At 49.4% G+C, this 21,649-nt stretch overlaps 1 protein-coding gene across 2 annotated transcripts in view; it reads right to left on the reverse strand.

Annotated features, from left to right (window-relative positions):
- PIK3R5 (phosphoinositide-3-kinase regulatory subunit 5) overlaps nt 1-19,717 on the reverse strand; it is a 97,212-nt gene extending 77,495 nt beyond the window's left edge. For both annotated transcript variants that reach the window (XM_075014426.1, XM_075014425.1), the window contains exon 1: nt 19,617-19,717. The gene's annotated coding sequence lies outside the window, so the exon portion shown is untranslated. The remainder of the gene's footprint in view (nt 1-19,616) is intronic.
- Between the last annotated feature and the right edge of the window lie 1,932 nt (nt 19,718-21,649).

Genomic DNA, 21,649 nt, shown 5'->3' on the forward strand with positions numbered 1-21,649 from the left:
TTCTGAAGGAAAGTCCCCTTCCATTGCCACGCTCAGAGGAATTCCCCAAAGTGGAGACCATTTGCTCAGTCTATGCACTGAGGCATCTCAGACAGTTCAGGCCACGCTGCATCAGTTACACTGAAGAAGTGTTCCTCGCAATCACCGTCACGTAGGTCTGCCAGAGTCAGACAGGTTGATTCAGTCCAGGTGCAAGGGAAAATTTCTTGCTCTCCTCTGCGAAGAAACGTTTTTACAGCAGAACTCTGTCAGGTTTGATTCATAAAATACTCCCTGGTTTGAATTTACTGTTACAGCCGCATCACCAGATTAACATGTCCAAATATTTTTAGAGGTGATATTTGCTAATTAGCCTATGACTCTTCAGTGGAGGAATTGCAGTGTATTAATTAGCGAGCAAAAGGCCAAAGACCTGCACCTGTAATTCACATCCTGTTGGGTCTACTGCATAATTGAGAAGTGAGAGAATCTGCCCTTGAATTGAAGACTCTAGAAAAACAAGAGTGACTGATCATTTAAGAGAAAAAGACAAAAATGATCTTGTTAACATGTGAAGGCTTCTGTGCCTGTGCATGAAATCGCTGGAGTTATGTATTAGTAGCAGTCTGCAATTCAGTTGCAATGGCTGCACATACTCTAAAGACTGAGATGTTTGGGGCTTGTCTACACTAGCTCCCTACTTCGAAGGGAGGATGGTAAGTGGGGTGTTGGGAGTTCATTAATGAAGTGCTGTCGTGCATAGGCAGCACTTCATTAAGCAAGCTCCCAACACCCCACTTACCATCCTCCCTTCGAAGTAGGGAGCTAGTGTAGACACAGCCTTAGTCTCGCAGGATTAAAATGTACATCTGATTCCCCATGAGACACAGGCAGTTGTTTATGTCTGATTAAAGCCAGTAATGATATTAGCAAAAACAATGAGAAGTCCTGTGGCACCTTACAGACGAACAGATTTATTGGAGCATAAGCTTTTGTGGGCAAAGACCCATTTCGCCAGATGCATGCACCAATAAACCTGTTAGTCTGCAAGGTGGCACAGGATTTCTCATTGTTTTTGTGGATACAAACTAATACAGATATCCCTCTGATACTAATGATAGTAGCTGTTTATTACTGATCATTGCGTCCCTATGATGGCCAGCCACTCTTACCTCAGCTACAAATACCCTTACTCAGAGAACCATATTTAACGATTATGCCAGGACATCAGGACCTGTCTTGAAACTCCCTCCTTTGTTTAAAGTTTATGGGTCACCTTCTTGACCCATCTCAGAACCAGTTATAGGTATGTAGGGTAGAGGTCACTGGTACCAATAACAAACAACACCAGACCTGTGGCTTTTATTAGCTTTTAATTCATGAACAGATTCAGTGACTCCAAAGCTAGGTGATCATCTAGCCTGACCTTCTGTATGATACAGGCCTGTTGAGCTCTTCCCCATAATTATTCCAGAACAGATCTTTCACAAAAATATCCAAGCTGGATCTTAAAGTTGCCAGTGATAAAGAACCTCCCATGATCCCTGGTAAAATGCATGCCTGAGTACCAGCCTGAAGCTATCTCGCTTCAAGTTCTGGGCACTGGGTCCTGTTAGACCTTTGTGCGGTATTTCAAAGAGCCCATTATTGAATATCTGTGCCCGCTGGACAGGACAGGTCTGACAAGAGGGCCTGAGTAGCTCCCCAGTGGGCTCCTTCCTCTTCAAGTGGCCCCCAATTTGAGATTCTGCAGGGTTCTCTTCTGTGACCTCCCATCTGTTCAATATGCATGAGAAGCCATTATGGGAGATAAGTAACTGTGGACTGAATGGTCATCTGCATACCGATGGCCACGCTTATGGACATTTTTGACTAACCAGAATACAGCATTCCTACACACTCATTCCATGCCTGACCAAGCTACAGAGCCAGATGAAAGTGAACTCTGAGCAGCTCAAACCAGATGGTTTAACGAGCACTGCAAAGCATCATAGCTGCATCTCTTCTATCCATTGTGGGCATATACATACACCTTCTACCACAAAGGTCTACCAGTTTCATCTCCGTTTGAACACGTGGATGTCCCTGGTTTATCACCGCCTCCGCTAGAGTTTCCGCAAAGACTTCCTGTTCATTTCTGGGCACCATACGAGTGCTGGTGAAAAATCTTTAGTGTCCTGAATGTCCTGCGAACCAGTTATCTAATGTGCACTGTATACTGTCTCCCAATGCCCCGTTAGTGCAAATAAGACGGGAGAGACCTTCACAGCTTCTCGGCCAAAGTGCTGCATTCCTGAGATTGGGGGTAAGGCTACACAAGGACACCAGCCATTTCACCGCAGCCAGAACAAGGCAAGCCTGTAAGGCTATGATGCAAGATATCCAGGGCCAAAGATCAAAGCTGCTCCAATGCACCGGGGGTCACTGCAGGTGCATGTCGATGCTTATCAGGAGATTGGTGCCGTGGTGATCAGTCCCTCAGGATTAATTTATTGAGCCTAGGAAACACCCAATAAATCTACCTCCGATCGCTCTCTGGTATGCCATTGGAACGAGAAGCATAAGGGAGAGTTTCTCCCTTTGAGCCTCTGGCAACTCAACCCAAGAACCATGGACGTGGCAAAAATCGATCTCTCTGGGCTCAGCCCTCAACCCAGGTACTCTATGCTGTTGTGTGGTGTGAGGCATGTCGGCGCAATCCTGAAAAGCCCCAATCTACACAGGGTAAGAAAGTCAATTCTGATGCATCAATTCTAGCTATGCTGATGGTGCAGCTAGAACTGTGTATCAGAAACTCACTTTCTACCCTGGCGTGGATGTAGCCTTATTCACTCCGTTCAGCAAGGGTTGCTATTTAGGGATGTACAGGAAATAAGGTTCACCTATGTGCTTGTTTTAATTAGCTCACCAAGCCATGAAGACTACAATCCTGATCTCACAGACCAGCCTATAGTTGCTTCTTGGTGGGAAAGTTCAGAGACAGGCAGGCGGGCTTGCACCAAAGTTAGCAAAATCTGACCACCGCATCTATTTCAAAGTAAAACCACTCAGATAACATGGACAGACACACTTACATGATAGTTCTGTTGATGACACTTAGTAGCCCTGGGAATTTGCTCTAGGGCTTTTAGCACCTTCCGAAGTGGGATTGGATGACTAACCCTAAGGACTGAATTGAAAGGAAGCAGTAAAGATTTCTGTGGGAAGAAAAGTGGATCCAACTGGGTCTGCACTGGGACCAGGCTCTGCTCTCAGTTATACCAGGTAATTCTGGGCTAACCCCCGGTCTTTTACAGCACAGAGTTTTATGTCCATAGAATAGCTCAGGGTTTGCACTAGACAGCAAAGAACAGAGCCTGGTCGCTGGTGCCTGGCACAGTTGATGCAAGTGCTGCTGTGCCAGCATCTCAAGTCTTTCCAAAGCGAGCAGACCCTGCAGCAGAGCATGGTAGTGGTGCTGACACCTCACTGGGGGGCTTCCTTATCTGCAGAGATGCTCAGACATTCACGGTGGACTCCTTGCACACAGACCTGTAGGGTGATCCATGGGCACGTTTCATTTTGGAGGAAGACACTGGAAGGGGACAAAGAGGGGCTGGAGGGCAGGGGCCATGGGGCTGGAGCCCTATGTGTTAAGAAGGGAATGGAGCAAGAACCCCACATTTCTGGAGCAGGGAGCTGGAGCAGTAGGATCTTGATTCTCAACAGAGAGCCTCTAGCTCCAAACCCCCTGCAGAGGGGATTAACCTCAGCCCATCCTTCACTTGTTGAGAACCAAACACTCGCCTGCCACAACTTTCAGCAAAAGACATTCCCTTCTTCCTTGGAACAATGCCTCCCTCCGACAGACCGACTGGGGAATCTCTCCTCCAAGGGAAGCACCCATGAGAACTTCCCTGTGGAAATGGGGATGCTACAAGAGCCCAGCCTGTTGTGAGCTCAGTGCATCTCATGGGCAGCCCAGCACCCAGGTGCTCAGGTGTCAAGTCCCATCCTAGTGCCCAACATCAAACTGAAGTGGTGTTTACAGACCCACATGGTGGAAGCAGCAGACGAGGGGGTAGCTGATGCTGTCTGGGAGATCCTTGCACTCATAACATGCGAAGCCAACAAAACACTGTGTAGACATCAGCCCTGGCAGGTCGTCCCCTTCAAGGTGTGGCCAGTTGGTGGGAGTGAATCAAGCCAGGAACTCACCAGGAAGACACAATGAACATGACTTTCCCCTGTCCCCGCCGCCGCCCCTCTGCAGCAGTTTCCTACTCTAGACTTCTGCTTTTGGTTTCTGGCACCCCTGCTCACACCCCTTACAAAGCACAACAGCGCCTGAAGCCCCTGCCACCACCAGTAACTAGCACCTCAAATGCTACTGCTTCTGAGGGCCAATCTCTTCCCCACCCCAATCAGATGTTTAGACTGCTCAGTCCAATCTCGCCTTCCTTTGATCTCCTCCCCCCGGCCCCGACTTGGCAAGTTGCTACAGAAGCAGCGGGGTGGAGTTTACTCACACAGCCAATTGACAGAGTAGGTTGTGAAACCCAGAAGTAGATGCGATGTTATCACAACCGTCTACAGCATGTGGCATAAATCTCTCTAATTACTGAGCAGATAAGGCTTGTGCATGAATTCACTGCAGACAAAATGAGATGTGTTTCATGAGAACAGAAAGTTAAACTCAGCTAGATAATTAAAAAAAAACCACATTCAGAGCTCTAGCAATATGCGTTACTTGCTTCTGGCTATATGGGCCATGGTCCTTACCTGCCCTCTCAGCCTGTCCCCACCTCTCTCTGACAAAGGTGTGTTTTCCCCAGTGAAGGTAATTTAAGTTACAGCTCTTAGGACTTGCTCAGTATTATTCCCTCCATCTTCTCCTTGGTTGGCCATGAGGTCAGGCAGCATAAGAAGGTCCTTCAAAGAGAAACTTGGCTGATCGGTCTTTCCTCATCCTAACCTCCATGGATTTCTCTACATCTACTAACCTTGGCTCTCCATAGTACTCATGTTGCTTCATGTTCCGCCACCTTCTCCATGCATCATTTTCTCTTCTTGGCCAAAAAATACATCTCAAGGTTTTATTTCTTCCTTCTTAGTAAATCCCAGGCACCCCCTCCATAAAAAACAACTGGCCTTAGAACGGTCTTGTCAGTCTGAAGCTTGGTCTTCCTTAGTACTGCATTTGGTAGCTGAAAATTCTCTGCCGAGAAATGTAACAGACATTCCTGTTCTCCAACCGTGCTTTATTAATTTCCTCCTTCATCAAATCAGTACCAGTAATTAACGCTCCAAGGTATTGAAAAAGGTCAGACTTGCTGATATCTAGGATTACTGACAGTTAGGTAAGTGTATCCCAGATCATCTCACCAACTCACAACCACACGTTACTCATTATCTTCACTGACTGAAGTCCCATTTTTCTTACTGTTCCTACTTGTCGTTCTTTGCATCCCGTCATCTCTCTCCCACACTAGCCAGGCCACCAGTAGAGTCCCCTTGGGAGAATTCTGCAAAGATTGTGCCACTTTCCACAGCCACATTAAGGAACACGGGTAGCAGTGCATCTCCCACTGTATCCAGAGCAGATGTCAAATAGGGCATAGATTTCACAGTGGTTAAGTCCAATAGGGACTACCAGAGATCTAGTTTGATACCCTCTGTATCACAGGGTATTCAATTTTACCTTCCTACCACCATACCAAGCCCAAGCCTTGTGTCTGAGTAGCACATATTCCCTCCTCACATGCTACTTTTTGAGCGCCCAAAAATATGTATTGTTAGGATCAACTACCTAAGACAAGTGGGGAACACAAGACTTCAGTGTCTGTAAGGAGTATGGGTGACATCTACTACCACGCAAAGGAACTAGGAATTTGCCTCTAATCTGGTGATCTGAATCCAGCCCTGCTACATGAAAGACCGAGTCATTCAACAGCTGTTCAGTGGATCCAATGCAGAAAAGCTGCCACCACAACCAGCAAGCTCATGAACAACCTCCATAGAGAAGCATATAGAAACCAGAAGAAGACAAAGTAAAGGCGAGTGACTCACTTACCTGGGAAATGGATAGGAGAGGCCACAGCAAGGGAAAGATAAAGGGGTGGTGAACTATTTGTCTCATTCTTAATACGCAATTAGTATCAGCTGCATGAGCTTCAACATCAGCCCGCTTCAGAGACAGTTCGCCAACTGGCTCATTGCTCAGGAAAGGCTAGGGCACACTACATGATGGATGGGAAATACATTTATCTATCACCCAGGTACAGCACAGCTTGTGGCAAGCTTTCCCCAGCACTAGTTTGCACCTTATTCCTGGCCAGGAGATGTGCATCTGCCTGCAAGGAATGTCTCTCAAAGACCCACTGCTGGGTCTCAATTGAGGCCACCTCATCAGAAGTTATCAGTGATAATAGGTATCCAACTTCAACCACGTTATACAGGACAGATATCCAGAAGTGCTAAGAGCCCCAATAAGAGAGACACCCCCCACCCCCGCCTTGCAAGGGGCTCTCTTACTGGGCACCCAACATCAGTAGTTGCTTTTGGAAACCATGAAGCCAACACATTGGATGAGAACCCCTGTGAGCTAAACGCTGAAATTAAACCAACTCCCCATTTTCACATAGGGGGAAAAAAAAAATCCACACTGACCTGAGCTGGACTCAAACTCCGTGCGTGTCCATGCTCGAGACCTCAGATCAGCCATAACTGCATCCTTTTTTGTCCACTTGACGTGAGCTGTCTGGAAACCCCAGGAGGAGCACGATGAATCTCCAGGCTTCAGGAGTTAAAAGATGCTAGACAGGGGACACCCTCTTAGCAGACAACCTCCCCCTGAATAACTGAGCAGCGTGAGTGAGAGATTTCACGGGGACTAGGTCGGGCTGAGAGGGTAGAAGCAAGGTTTGTGGGAGCTGAAAGCATCTACAGTCGAACACAATGAGGCACTGACCAGTGCAGAGCAGTTTAAAGACCAGGGGGTTGGGAGATGTACAAACTATCGCTTCCTCCCAGCTTATTTTTTTTTAAACAGTCTTTCTTGGTATTGGCGCAGTGACAGGCCAGGATCTCATCTGGGGTGTGATGAAGAGAAGTGGGGTGGGGGGGGAAACGCCACTGCCCACCCCTGCAAAGCAATGAAGATGCGTTTTTATCATGATGAGAAATAATGTTGATAATTTTGACCCAGCAAGTCATCCCGAGAACAGGCTGCAGTAAACTTGTGCTGTGCCCCGAAGACCACAGACAGACGCCATCCCACACAGAGGCATTACAGTGGCAAGATGGAAGGGACCTAGAGGGATCATCCAGGAAGGAGAACTGTCGGGCTGGTGGTACCAGGGCTCCAGGAATGTTTCGGGCCTGGGGGCCCAGCTCCACCAATGTTCAGAGCCGAGTCTCGGCCCCAGCCCCAAGCGGCGCCCTCACGCGTCTCCCCTGAGTGTCCCCCAGCCCCGCCTGCCACCCCTGCATACCTCCCTAGAGCATCCCTGACTACCTGCAGATCCCTGCTGCCGCCAGATACAGGGGAGTAGCCCCTCTGCAGGCTGCAGCAGGTGGGGCGCTTGGGGAGGGGAGGACATGGATGGCAGCCCACCCCCTGAGCAGGTAACTGCAAGTGTAGGGGAGCATATCCTGGCTGGACTTCCTGAGCAGCAGACGGAGGGGGCTTGGAGGAATGTCATGCAGGAGGTTGGGGAGAAAGGGAAGATGCTCTCCCAGAGCTTGCTGCTGCCAAAGGGGAGAGGATCAGGGGACTTGCACTCTCTAGCTGGCCCCCTACCCCAGCCCGAATACAGCCTGCAGGCTTCTGATCCCCAGCCCCATGCCCCATACCTCTAACCCCAACTCAGCCCAGAGTCCCAGAACCTGAGGCAGGTGTGTTGGGGTGGGGGGACGGTAGGACGTGCACCCATTCTCACGACCACCAAAACTTGTACAAACTTGCCATTCCTGGGATCATCTAGTCCAGCGTTCCAACCAGGGCTCCATGGGCCTCTGCTGCTTTCAAGTGAGCTGCACAGCAGACCCAGGTGTTCGTCCAACCTGTTCTTAAAATCTACCAGTGACAGGGAGTCCACAACCTCCCTGAGAGCCTGTTCCAGAGCTTTGCACTTGGCATTAGAAAGTGTTCCTAATAGTTAACCAAAATCTTCCTTGCTGCCTCTTCTGAAGAACATGGATCACTGTCCTCTTCAGAACGGCCCGTAGCAAACACATCTGATGACTGTTATCAGGTTCCCCTTCAGTCTTCTTTTCTCACAGCTGAACGTGCCCTTTTCTAACCCTTTTCTAAACATTTCATTTTTGTTGTTCTTTGGACTCTCTTCAGCTTGTCCAAACCTTTCCTGAAATGTCCACCCAGTACTGAACATGGTACTCCAGCTGAACCCCCACTGGTGCCCAGTAGGGTGGGACAATTACTTCCCCCGCCTTGCATATGATGCACCTGTACACTTTAGAATATTAGCTTTTATCGCAACTGCATCAAACCATAATACACTTGCAATTCCCAATAACCTCCAGAGCCTATTCATCAGTACTGGCCAGTCTGTCCCAGTTTTGTATTGCGGAGACACTGAGTTTTCCTTCCTAAATGCTATACTCTGCTTCGGTCTTTACTGAATTTCGTCTTGTTCATTTCAAACCAGATCTCGAATACAGAATTCAAAACAGGCTGGATAATCTTGTCCTCCAAAGAGTTTGCAACCCCTCCCAGCTGTGTGTCACCAATACGTGCATAAGTGGAAATGAAAATACTGAGCCTGGAACTGATCCCTTTCACACCCCACTAGATACACCCTCCCAGACTGACAACAAGACCTTGGTAACTACTCCTTGAGTTAAGTTTTTTCCAACTGGTTTTGCTCCAGCATTACAGTAACTTCACCTAGACCATAGTTCCTATGTTTTCTTATGAGAATGTCAGGTGGGACGGTTTCAAAAGCTTACAAAAAATCAAGCTGTATCACCTTCTGATCTCCCAGACAAGCAACAGAGGGCAGCCTTCAGCTGGGAGATGCACACACTGGTCATAAAAACCAAAACCATGAACACTAACAAAACACCCAAATGCTGGGGAGCAGCTGAATGCAGAGCAGACGTAAGGTCGTCCCTGCTCAGTGATCATTCCTCGACAGGAGATGTTCCCTCTCACACTCCTGTATTTGAAGATTCTGTCCAACGGTCAATGGTTACAAGTTGTCAGAAATGTCAGGCTGTCAGAAAAAGATGTCTTAATGCGTTAGACTGATTCATAGCGCAAAGGTGACATTCTAAGGCCTTCGCGAGGAGACCCGTTAGTCTCTGAAATAATCTCCCAGGGGAAAGAAACTATGCAAGCCCTAGTGCTCAAGAAATTTAAAAACCAGACTAGAAGAGATGTTGTAGGCTAGGGAGCAAATATGCACTGGCAGGAAATGGAGTAGATGTGGGAGATGGAAGAGATTTAATAGGTCTCATCTATGGTTACTTTACAGGAGATAACGCAGCCCACTTCTTGTTTACAAGGTCACCTGAAGTATGCCCATTCATGTGTCATGTACCATTCCTAGGGACCAGCATTCATGCTAACGACATGATGGTGGGTTCTGCTCGTTAAGGATCCAGTGCAGCGCAGACATGTTCATTTTCATCAGTATGATCAGATGCCACCAGCCCAAAGATTTCATTTTTTTTAGTGGTTCAGATTCTCGAGGTACTGTGTCAGAAAGCGGTTCTTTCAAGACATCTGACAGCATACTCCATTCCTCTCAAATTTCAGAAGACGCTTCAGACTCTTAACCGTTGTACCAAGTGCGGTACCTGTCTTTAGAAATCTCATATTGATAACTTTGAACTTCATCAACTTTGCACTGGAAGTGTCCTTGAAACGAACAGCATATACTGGGCCACCACCTGAGACTGCTGTAACATGGAATAAATGGCAAAATGTGGGTTAAAACAGAGCTGGAGAGTTTCCCCCAAGGAGTTCAGTCGCAAATGTAATTAATATATTTTTTAATGCATGTCATCGCCATGGAAGCAGGCCCTATGCAATGGCAGCCAAAGCATATACGGGCATATGAATGTTTAGCATGTCTGGCGTATCATGCTTTGAATCATAGTATCATAGAATCCTAGGGCTGCAAGTGACCTCAGGAGGTCAGAGTCCAACCCTCTGCTCAGAGCAGGATCAACCCCAACTAAATCATCCCATCCAGGACTTTGTCAAGATGGGACTTGAAAACCTCTAGGGATGGAGATTCCACCACCTTTCTAGGTAACGCATCCCAGTGCTTCACCACCCTCCTGGGGAAACGGTTTTTCCTAATATCCAACCTACACCTCCCATTCTCTAACTTGAGACTACTGCTCCTTGTTCTGCCATCCGTCACCACTGAGAACAGTGACTCGCCATCCACTTTAGACCCTCTTCCAAGAAGCTGAAGGCTGCTGTCAAACTGCCCCTCACTCTTCTCTTCTGTAGACTAAATAAGCCCAAATCCCTCAGCCTCTCCTCATAGGTCATGTGCTCCAGCCCCCTAATCATTTTGGTTGCCCTTCACTGGACCCTCTCCAGCACATCTGCATCCTTTCTATACTGGGGGTGGGCAGAACTGGGTGCAATACTCCAGATGTTGCCTCACCAGCGCTGAATAAAGGGGAATAACAACTTCTCTACACCTGCTAGAAATGCTTCTCCTAATGCACCCCAATACGCCATTAGTTTTCTTGGCTACAAGGGCACACTGTTGGCTCATGTCCAGCTTCTCACCCAGTGTAATCCCCAGGCCCTTGGTTTGAGTTGACATTGTAAACAGGAAGTTGGCAGCATTATCTCTCACAAATGTAAACAAACTTGTTTGGCTGAGTAAACAAGAAGTAGGACTGAATGGACTTGCAGGAACTAAAGATCTGCATTGGTTTGGTTTTGAGTTCAGCTATACTACAACAACAACAACAACCTATATTTGTAAACTGCATTTTCACACAAAAGACATAGCACTGCTTATTTGTATGAGAATTGAAAAATATTTCTTTAACATTTATACTGTGAAAACAGTTGTATAAAAATAAAGTGAGCAATGTACGCATTGTAGGTTGTGTTGCAACTGAAATGTAAAAAAAATCTAAAATATTTAATATATTTCAGTTGGTATTCTATTGTTTAACAGTGCACATCAAGCTGCGCTTAATCATGATTCATTTCTAACCGTGATTAATTTTTGAGATAACCACGTGAATTAACTGCGTTTAATCGACAGATCTCATCCAAATACAAAGAGGTATCTGGTTTGATGATTAAGTAAAGGAAAGTTTTACACAGTTGCATTTCAAGAAAGAAAATGCACTTGTTCCTGGCATTAATGACAAAAAAACCCCACTTTGGCCACGTGATGGAAGCATTAATTTTAGCACATACCAAACTTTATCACAGCAGTGAAGGTTAAAGTTTCACTAAGTATGATACTCTCAACTCTGACTTCAGAATCAAGCCTCAGGAAGATTTAACTTGAGGTAACAGAGGGGTTTTACAGTTTCACTTTCAGGATTGAGCATTCAGTCACTGGCACGCAATGGAAACTCTGCCAGTGCTAATCACAGGGGATAGGAAAGGGCAGAATTGTTTAGGAAGTCATGCAGCATCTGGACACATTTGTAATACCTCACTTCTTATCCAGCTACAGCAACACTCCCTGCCCAGGGCAGCATAGAGCAGTGGGGCTGGGGAACACTGCAGGATCCTGAACACACCCCAGACCCACTGGAAAAATGTCTGAAAGCAACTCATGGAGGCTACCGCCAGAACCATCACCCACCATGTTTGAGGAACGGCTACTGTCATCCACCTGATCTATGTAACAGAGCGCACAGAACTTCTCTGAAATAACTCTCACTCCAACTGGAGCCTGACCTGAAGGTGCAAGGCAATTACTGGCCTTTGAAAAGGCCTCTCACTCCCCAGGTAAGATCTCATGCTCACTCCGTATGCAAGTTATGTCCTTGCACCAGTGAAGGCCTCCACACTACACCAGCCACAGAAGCAGCTGGCCCAGGAACAAGCTTTGCCTTCCTGAGCTTGTGGCCATATCCCCTGTCCTAGGCCCAAGGAGACACCAACGGAGACCCACAGCAGCAAGAAAGGGGAGACCGGAGAAGAGAGCAGAAGACAGGGCCCAGGGCAGCACCACTACCCGGGAAGAGCACTGAAGGGAAACCAGAGTTCTAACGTGTGAAAGGTATGTCTGGGTGGCCCCATCACGTAGGCGTCTACTAGAAAGAAGTGAAATCACCCCCCTGTGCCAGTGACAACCCAGCTACATCTCATTCTCCAACCTGCTCATGTCTACAACTACAAGCACATACACGGTGACATGCTACGTCATTTCCCTTCCTGCCAAATGGCGGTACTGTTTGCAATACGGTAGCAGTTAGATCAGAAGATGAGATCGAGGATCCCTTGCGCTAGGTGCTGTGCTGAGGTGCAATAAGAGACATTCCCTGTGCCCAAAAGCCTACAGCCTAAAAGGCTCTGTCTAAAAGACAGCCTAGGTGGAATAAGCAGGGGCGCGGGTGGAGTAACAGGACGAGGTAGAGATTAGACCCCATGTGTCTAGCCAGGGCACTACTCATTACTCCACATTGCCTCATGGCGGTGAAATCTGCTGTATGAATGCTAGAGTGAAGTCTTTTCCCAATTCAGTGGGGGGGGGACGGGGGGACGAAAAACCATACAAGTTCTCCCATGGTGAAACAAGGACGCTACAGGACTGAAGGGTCAGGGGAAAAACAAAACAAAAAACAAAATAAAGAAGCCCCAATGTTTTAGAGTGTTGTTTTTTGTTTTTGTTTTTGTTTTTGTTTTTAACTCCTCAGGTATTAAACAGCTTTGCTAGAAACATACCAGAAAAACAAACACAAACAAAAAGCAAATTAAATCTTCACCCTCAAGCCCTGTTTCTAAAACTCCCTGTGCGTAAACATTTCCCACTGTTGAGGCAGAGCTAGGTGGCAACACAGATTGTTTCAGAGGCTGATGTCATTGTTACCAAGCGGATTTGCTCTGAGAAAGGTGAACGTGAGTAGTACTGAAAACCATGCGAAACGCTGCAACCTCATCCATGTTTGGGTTCCAACCACTGGTGACCTCTGGCAAAGCTGCTGTTAGCAACAACGAGACATTTGTCACAAGTTCCCTTAGCACAGACGGCTCAAGAGAGTAAACTGTGATTCTGATCCCCATTGGTCTCCATGGCCAACAGAAGGGTTTAAACCCAATTTCTCTTGAAAAACTTTATGCAATGGCTGAAGATGAAGTCACTCCACATTTGGACCCAGGGACAGGCCAGGATTAGCGCAGTCTTCCTAAATTTTTAAAGACCAGGTGAGGTTTGATGTCCAACAGCCATGCAGTTACCCTCCCATGCAAGCCAGGGTCCACCAGGGCTCCACAATACCAAAACAATCAAGGAATTATCTGTTTGTCACCTTCAGCATTCTCTGGAACAAGAGGGCATAAAGACAAGGAGTCTGCAAAAGCCCAGGTCTGGTGGGGGGAGTTGGACTGGACATGAACACAGTAAGAGGAGCAATTATGGAAAGAAACCCATTCGTACACCCAGGCTCCAGCGCCCCCTAACTGAGCAGACGCCAGCACTCACCTGATGGGAGAAAGGATGTCCGAGGGGCTAAGGCGCTAGGACTTACCAGACCTGGGTTCAGTGACCCCCTCTATCACTGATTTCCAACCATCAGCACTGCCTGGACTGTGCTGGGCCCCTTCCCCTTCCATTCCCCAGCCAGCACTTAGCACTGCCCGGAGCTCCAGAAGTGATGTTGAGGGCCCACGGCACCAGCCACAGGAGCAATGCCAGGAACCGTGGGCCCTTTTGAATCACTGAGCCCTGGGGCAGTCTCCCTCTTTAGTGCTCCCAGGCGGCAGGCCTGACAATGGTGGTGGAGCCCCAGTACCTTAGTTCAGTGCAGCAGAAGAATTGTAGGGACTGATGCGTTACCTAGAAGCTGAGCTCTTCCCCACCCACGGGTGCTCTCAAAACTCTCAGGAAAAGACTCAGTTCAGATCTGTGTGGTTAGGGGACTGGAGAGCACAGGAGTAGGGGCGGTGACCCTTTAACTAGGATCTACTCAAAACCATCCCGAGCAGCAGTGTGTCTGAGCAATTCAGCCCTGCATGTCGTGTTCAACGAGTTATTTGGAGCCCACTGTGCCTCTGCGGGTTATTCACGCTACTGTGTCTTCTTCTCTTCACCCAGCAACAACCGGGACCCAGAGCGGAGTCGCCTGAACCTGGGGGAGAACCTCCCATGAACTCTCAGTTGTCTCAGATGCAATTTAGGCTCCGCTCCTTCAAGTGGCTCTATGTGGCCAGCCCCAAGGAGAGCCCTACAGGTGTGTAGGGTTCTGTGAGGGTCCAGTCGCACACATCCAGTCGCAAGATAGCAGCCTCATTGCATGATTTATGGTGGTGTAAAGTGTTCCATTAGCTTCACAGTCCTATCTTAACCCAAGAACTGCAACTTCATTACACAAATGGACTATGCATCCTCATGTACAAAGGAGTTCAGCCTTCCTCAGCTTATATTAATCTATTTGCCAAGTTTAGCCACACAAGAGAACTGCTCATGAAGAAACACATAAGCAGCTTCATATACACAGATCGCCAGAAACAATGAGGGAAAGGAAATGCCACCTGAAAGGATGAGAACTTGTTTGTGGCATAACCTCTAGCTCAAGATTACAGTTTTAATAGACACAACATCAGAGACTGAAAGGAATAGGTTAAGCACATACATTGTACTCAAGACACTAGTTAGAGAGACAGAACTTTGGGAGATGCATGTTTGATCCAAAATTTGGAAAAAAAAAGAGAAAGAGAGAGAGAGAGAGAGAGAGAGAACTGGAGGAAAGTTACACCCCTCCCAAGAGGACAGCTGAGAACTGTGCAACGCAGACAGGAGCATTTCGATGGTGCTTCCCATCTGTGGATCTCAAAGCCCTTCATGGATTTTAAACCATTTAGCTTGCCAAGCATCATGCATGGTCGGCCTGGTAAATAGCTCCAGTTTATAGATGAAGAAACCGACGCACAAACAGACTGCGCCCATCACGGAAGCTAAGTCTTGTTAAAGAACTCAGCTGAGACTCTGAAGATCTGGATTCCATCTCAAGCTCTTCAGGGGGGCAGGTCCAGCTTTTCAGGAGAGCTCAAGAGCACCTGCAGGAAGAGGCTGGATTTTATTACATGTCTCCCTGGAAGCGAAGGTCCTGAAAACCCCACTGTGGCTGCTGTGCATTTGAAAGGCTAGCCACCTCTGTACCTGTTTCCCATCCACAAGCTGAGGCTGATGATTAACTCTCAGCGGCTTTGCCAGAACCCAGGCAGTAAAGCACTCAGATGCTACTGTGAGGATGGCATATAAGTTGTTAGCCAAGTACGTAGCGTTTGCCATTTTTCTATTTAACTCAAAATATGGCACATATGATAAGGTGAATGGCAAAAATGCTTGTGTTCTGCTTTGTCTGCTTGTTGCAGAACCATCACAACTGGGGGAGAGAGAGAGACAGAGAGAGACCGCACGGGAGTCTGTTCCTTCTTGGGCATACACTGATATTCCTGGTAACTGAAGGCGAGTTACTTACAGGAACACAGGCAAGGCAGACGGTGAGGTCGCACAACTGTCCCAGAGAAGAATCTAAGTCTTTATAAGAACGCAGCATAGGATTCTGGGAGCGATTCAGGACTGTCAAGTCCATAAGCCACTTTCCTTGAAAACAGAGCACACCGGGCACAGAACCAATGGAGACACCACCATGACAGCCTTGCTTTTTATTTTTGTTTTGTTGTTTTATAAAACCTCTGTTCACAGCGGAACTGCCTCAACTTCACACATGAAAGCTCTAGCGCCAGTGGTCATAAATATATCTTAAAAGTCAGCCATGCTCCTACCTATAGGCTCTGTACGTGAGATCACAGAGCAATGGTGACATTGCTGGTCTGGATCCTCTCACTGCTAATGTAAGCTGCCCTTTAAAAGGCAAAGCCTGAAACTAGAGACTAACAACCTAAGAGGAGTTTGTGTAGTCCAAACACATGTGTTATAACCACGGCTTGCCAAACAGGACACAATCAGTAGGAAGGCGAAGTGTTTATCTGCAAGTTTCCAAGAGGCTATTAGAAACAATGAAGAGGAAATACAAAATTAACACTGCAGATGAGCAATTGGCAGCACCCTACAAGAGCCTGTTCTACACCATAAGGCTGCCAATTCAGTAGCTTTCATTAAGATTGCCTCTCCGAAGCATTCCTGCCAGCAGCCTTACGAAGGCTTGCCAAAGAGCTGTGTCTTTTAGCTACTGTACAACTACATTCTATGTTCACCCCTCCCTAGCTGCTCAAACCTTGACAATTAAATCACCCGAGGCATCCCATGGCAGCTTCATTAGACGGACAAGTTCTCACGCCGGGTCATTGGCAGGCAAAGACAGCATCATCAAAACACAAAAGCCCCTTTTTAGTGTCCACATTGGGAAGTGAGTTTGGAAAAGGCATTTGGCCTCCTCCTTCCCAGAGAGGCAATAAAAAATGTTTTTTCTCCCCCAGCAATAATTAGGCCCATGACCAGGACAGTGAAGATCATTTCCACATGACTGGGACACTTAATGGAAGGAGCAGGCAAGAACATAACACAAGGATGACCTCAATTTGCCCATGCAACGGCCCTCCTGTATCTAAAAGTATTTTGTTACTGCCTGGCATTCGCAGTACCGAGGTCACGAATGCTGCTGCCAACTACCTCCCGTTCACCTGAGCAGCAGCTCAGCTGACAAGACAGAAGCGTACTGCCCAAAACCACAAACCCCTGCAGCTAGGAGGACGTGTGTGCATGGTTTTAGCAAGTAGCTGGTAGAGCTGACTAGTGAGTCTAGCGCTAACTCATCCTGCTTTAATGCATCCAAGAGACGCAGGCCCAGCGCTGCAGACCTTGGATGGGCAAAGGATGACAGCGCTGCAAAGAAAGCTTGCTCAGGTCCTGGATGGGAAAAGAACACCACACATTAAGCTCCAAATGGCATTGACAGACTCTGGTTGGCGATGGAAGATCAGCAACCCAGAGGGCCTCCCAAGGAAAGGAAAATGAAACCTCCTTTGAGAGAGAAGGAGCTCAACAAGCCTATCAACGAGTGCTGTGATTTCCCAATACCGTCAGGCTGAGACCTCCAACTCCAAAATTTCCCCGCTAGACGGCTGCGTTAGCCACACAACTGTGCGTCAAAGTTGCAGCTAGCGATGGAAAACACACATTGACCCATGGAGTGAAGCCAGTGGGGGAGCCCGTTTCCATAGGAACCTGATCCAATCCTCTCATCTATTCCAGCTAACGGAAATACAGAGCTCTGAAGCATTTAAAGTGTGTGTGTGGGGGGGGGTGTCCTTAAAAGTTAACAGAATCCACGCTGTTCCAGGCACATGCTCGAAAACACTCTTGCAAGGCTCAGTCCATGGTCTCCCTGTCCTAATATGGCTTGCACATTGTCCCACATCTGGGCCTCCACTGGAAAGTTTACAAAGAAACCCCCTAAGGCATAAATCACGAGCCCCACACATTAAAGGCAGCTAAGTGTCCACTTTCTTAAGTAAATAAATACAGAAGATGAAATCCCGCCCAACTTGATCTGTGGCTGTAGACACCAAAGCTACAAGCTCTCAGTCACAGAGCGGACAGAGGTCAACACGTCCCCATCCTGCCTTCACCACCATCAGTGTTTCTTTCACTGGTTGAGCTACAGCAATGGTGCAGTTACAGATACAGAGTTCACTAGTTTAGTGAAAGCCACAAGCGCTCCTCGGCTGCTCTTAAAGGCAGGCTCCTCTGAGAGCAGCGTGTGGTAATTTTCCTGTGACGCCTTCATCTAGATTCAGTTCTTCTTTTTCATCACTGAACGAGAATTTTCATTTGTAAAGTTAAGTAGAAGCCAGAACATAGTTTTGTTTTGTGTCGCTCCCCTGCCTCCCCTGGATCCTCTCTCTTTGCTCACTTGCTAAGAACTTTGGAGCCCTTTTCCAACATGTTTGCTGTCCCCTCCCATCACATCAGGATGTCCAAACCTGGGCCACTGCAGCCTGACAGCTGGGCAATTAACCAAAAGGCTGCATCGAGTTTACATGAAGTGATGCAGATAGCAGCTGCCTTCATCTTTAATTCACAGGCACACTCAGTGCAGACTGCCTAGTTGGGCCGGAACACTTGGCCCAAGATGGACCACTCCATGCTGGGACCTGCTGCCTTTCCACACCACTTCTCCACCATCACAAGGAGCAGGACACCCAAGGATCATTATCAAACCATTCCAGAAGCTACACTTCTCCAGCTGGCTGTAATTTGAGCACTCACGTTTTACATTCGTTAAAGTGTCAAATATAAATGTCCTTTTTATTTTTGACCTTTTATTCTCCTCCTTTCCAAATTTCTCATTACAGACGCAGCTCAGATTCACACATCTGCTTTAGGCTCTGGAACTGTGCATATTCAAATTTCTGCACCAGTTTCAGAGCCATCTCACTAATACCACAAAAATAACAGACTGAAATATCACCTTTTTCCCCCAAAATTGTCATTTAAAAATAACTTCCATTTAGGAAGATAGAAAAGTAGCAGAATACACATCAAACATATTCTTTAAAGACACTACTGAATAACAAAACTGTCACTGCTTACACGACCAGAGATACCCTTACACAGCAACGCAGGCAACTCCGACTGTCACCGCACACAGATGCACCATCACTGCTGATCGTGGTGGCAGTGGCAACATGGCTGCAGACAATCAGCCAGCGAAGCTGAACTAGTGCTAGTTACCATGTGCAATTTTACCAGACGTGCTCGTGCAGGTGAAGCTGGATGGCTTGTTCTGTGGATCTCATACGCTGCTGCCAGTTCAATCACCTGAGTTGTTTCCCTCCTTCAACTTTACGCCTTTCTAGCGGGTGGCCAGGACAAGCAGGAGCAACATGGGCAACAGCCAGGATCTAGGCTCCAGCCAGCTGCAGCTTTACAAGGGCTTGGTCCCGGCAGCGAAGTTTAACCAGGGCTGGGAGACCAAGGCACTAAAAGAGAGGACCGCCGCCGGCCTGCGCTCGCACGACATTAGCTGAAACTGCAGAGAGCACAGTCCCAGGCTGAGAGGACCAAGGATGCAAACGACCTGGGAGGTCTTGTCTGCTTGCAGACCGGAGGTAGGGAGGAGTGCCTGGACCCAGCAGGCCGCCCCTTTCCCTGCAGGGTGGGCTCTGGTGGGTTCTGGCTCCCTGCTGGCACCTCTCCCGTCCCCTCCAGCTCCAGCTCCAGCCAGGGAAGCGCTGGGGTCCCTCCCACACACCACACCTGGCTTAGGTGCTCCTGGGGCAGCCCCGGCTGATACCCCTCTGCGGGGGGCCGGTCGCCGCTTGCTCTCCCCCCGGGGCAGCGGAGCCAGGGCCCCAGGCTGGCTCACACGGCAGCCGGTGCCGGGCCAGCCCCGGGAACGTCTCCACCCCCGGGCTAGGCTGGGGCAGCCCCACGGCGCAGGGCCCCGGCACTTGTCACACCACCCCCGGCCCGAGAAGCGACACCCCAGCGGGGCCCGGCCCCGGCACCCACCTGCCGGGCAGCTCCCGCCGGGGCTCTCCGCCCATGCTGGCTGCGCGCAGCGAGCCGCTCCCACGGCCGCCCGCAGCCGAGCCGAGCCCAGCCGAGCCGAGCGCCGCCGCGCTGCAGCCGGGGCGCCGGGGCGGGGCAGGGCGGGGCGGGGGCGGGGCCGAGCGGCGACTCTGCCCTGCGGCTCGGCTCGGCTCGGCTCGGCGCTGGGGGCACAGACCGCCGGGGCTGCCTGGCTGTGCCCGCTCCCTTCCGCCCGGCCCCGCTCCCGCTCCCGCTCCCGCCCCCGCCGCCCCGTCCGTCTGTCCGGCCCCATAGGCATCTGTCCGGCCTCACTCCCACTGCTTTGTCTGTCCCCATACTCAGGCAGGGCTGCTGGAACAATGTGTACTGGGGGTTGCTGAGGAGCCATTGAAGCAAACTGTAAACCCTGTTTATAATGGAAATCTCCTCAAGGCAGGGGGTGCTGCTGCACCCCAGTCTCACATCCCTACTTCCAGCACCCGTGGCTCTGTCCGTCCCATACAGTTCTAGCTGTCCATCCTCATACTCCCTGTTCTGCCTGTCCCCACACTCACCTGTCCGTCCTCTGTCCTCATACTCCCTGTTCTGCCTGTCCCCACACTCACCTGTCCGTCCTCTGTCCTCATACTCCCTGTTCTGTCTGTCCCCACACTCACCTGTCCGTCCTCTGTCCTCATACACCCTGTTCTGCCTGTCCCCACACTCACCTGTCCGTCCTCTGTCCTCATACACCCTGTTCTGTCTGTCCCCACACTCACCTGTCCGTCCCCTGTCCTCATACACCCTGTTCTGTCTGTCCCCACACTCACCTGTCCGTCCTCTGTCCTCATACTCCCTGTTCTGCCTGTCCCCACACTCACCTGTCCGTCCTCTGTCCTCATACTCCCTGTTCTGTCTGTCCCCACACTCACCTGTCCGTCCTCTGTCCTCATACTCCCTGTTCTGCCTGTCCCCACACTCACCTGTCCGTCCTCTGTCCTCATACACCCTGTTCTGCCTGTCCCCACACTCACCTGTCCGTCCTCTGTCCTCATACTCCCTGTTCTGCCTGTCCCCACACTCACCTGTCCGTCCTCTGTCCTCATACTCCCTGTTCTGTCTGTCCCCACACTCACCTGTCCGTCCTCTGTCCTCATACACCCTGTTCTGCCTGTCCCCACACTCACCTGTCCGTCCTCTGTCCTCATACTCCCTGTTCTGCCAGTCCCCACACTCACCTGTCCGTCCTCTGTCCTCATACTCCCTGTTCTGTCTGTCCCCACACTCACCTGTCCGTCCTCTGTCCTCATACTCCCTGTTCTGTCTGTCCCCACACTCACCTGTCCGTCCTCTGTCCTCATACTCCCTGTTCTGCCTGTCCCCACACTCACCTGTCCGTCCTCTGTCCTCATACTCCCTGTTCTGTCTGTCCCCACACTCACCTGTCCGTCCTCTGTCCTCATACACCCTGTTCTGCCAGTCCCCACACTCACCTGTCCGTCCTCTGTCCTCATACACCCTGTTCTGTCTGTCCCCACACTCACCTGTCCGTCCTCTGTCCTCATACTCCCTGTTCTGCCTGTCCCCACACTCACCTGTCCGTCCTCTGTCCTCATACTCCCTGTTCTGTCTGTCCCCACACTCACCTGTCCGTCCTCTGTCCTCATACACCCTGTTCTGCCAGTCCCCACACTCACCTGTCCGTCCTCTGTCCTCATACACCCTGTTCTGTCTGTCCCCACACTCACCTGTCCGTCCTCTGTCCTCATACTCCCTGTTCTGTCTGTCCCCACACTCACCTGTCCGTCCTCTGTCCTCATACTCCCTGTTCTGCCTGTCCCCACACTCACCTGTCCGTCCTCTGTCCTCATACTCCCTGTTCTGTCTGTCCCCACACTCACCTGTCCGTCCTCTGTCCTCATACACCCTGTTCTGTCTGTCTCCACACTCACCTGTCCGTCCTCTGTCCTCATACACCCTGTTCTGCCTGTCCCCACACTCACCTGTCCGTCCTCTGTCCTCATACACCCTGT

The sequence above is a fragment of the Carettochelys insculpta genome, chromosome 20 (assembly GCF_033958435.1).
Source record: "Carettochelys insculpta isolate YL-2023 chromosome 20, ASM3395843v1, whole genome shotgun sequence".
NCBI classification, from domain to species: Eukaryota; Metazoa; Chordata; order Testudines; family Carettochelyidae; genus Carettochelys; species Carettochelys insculpta.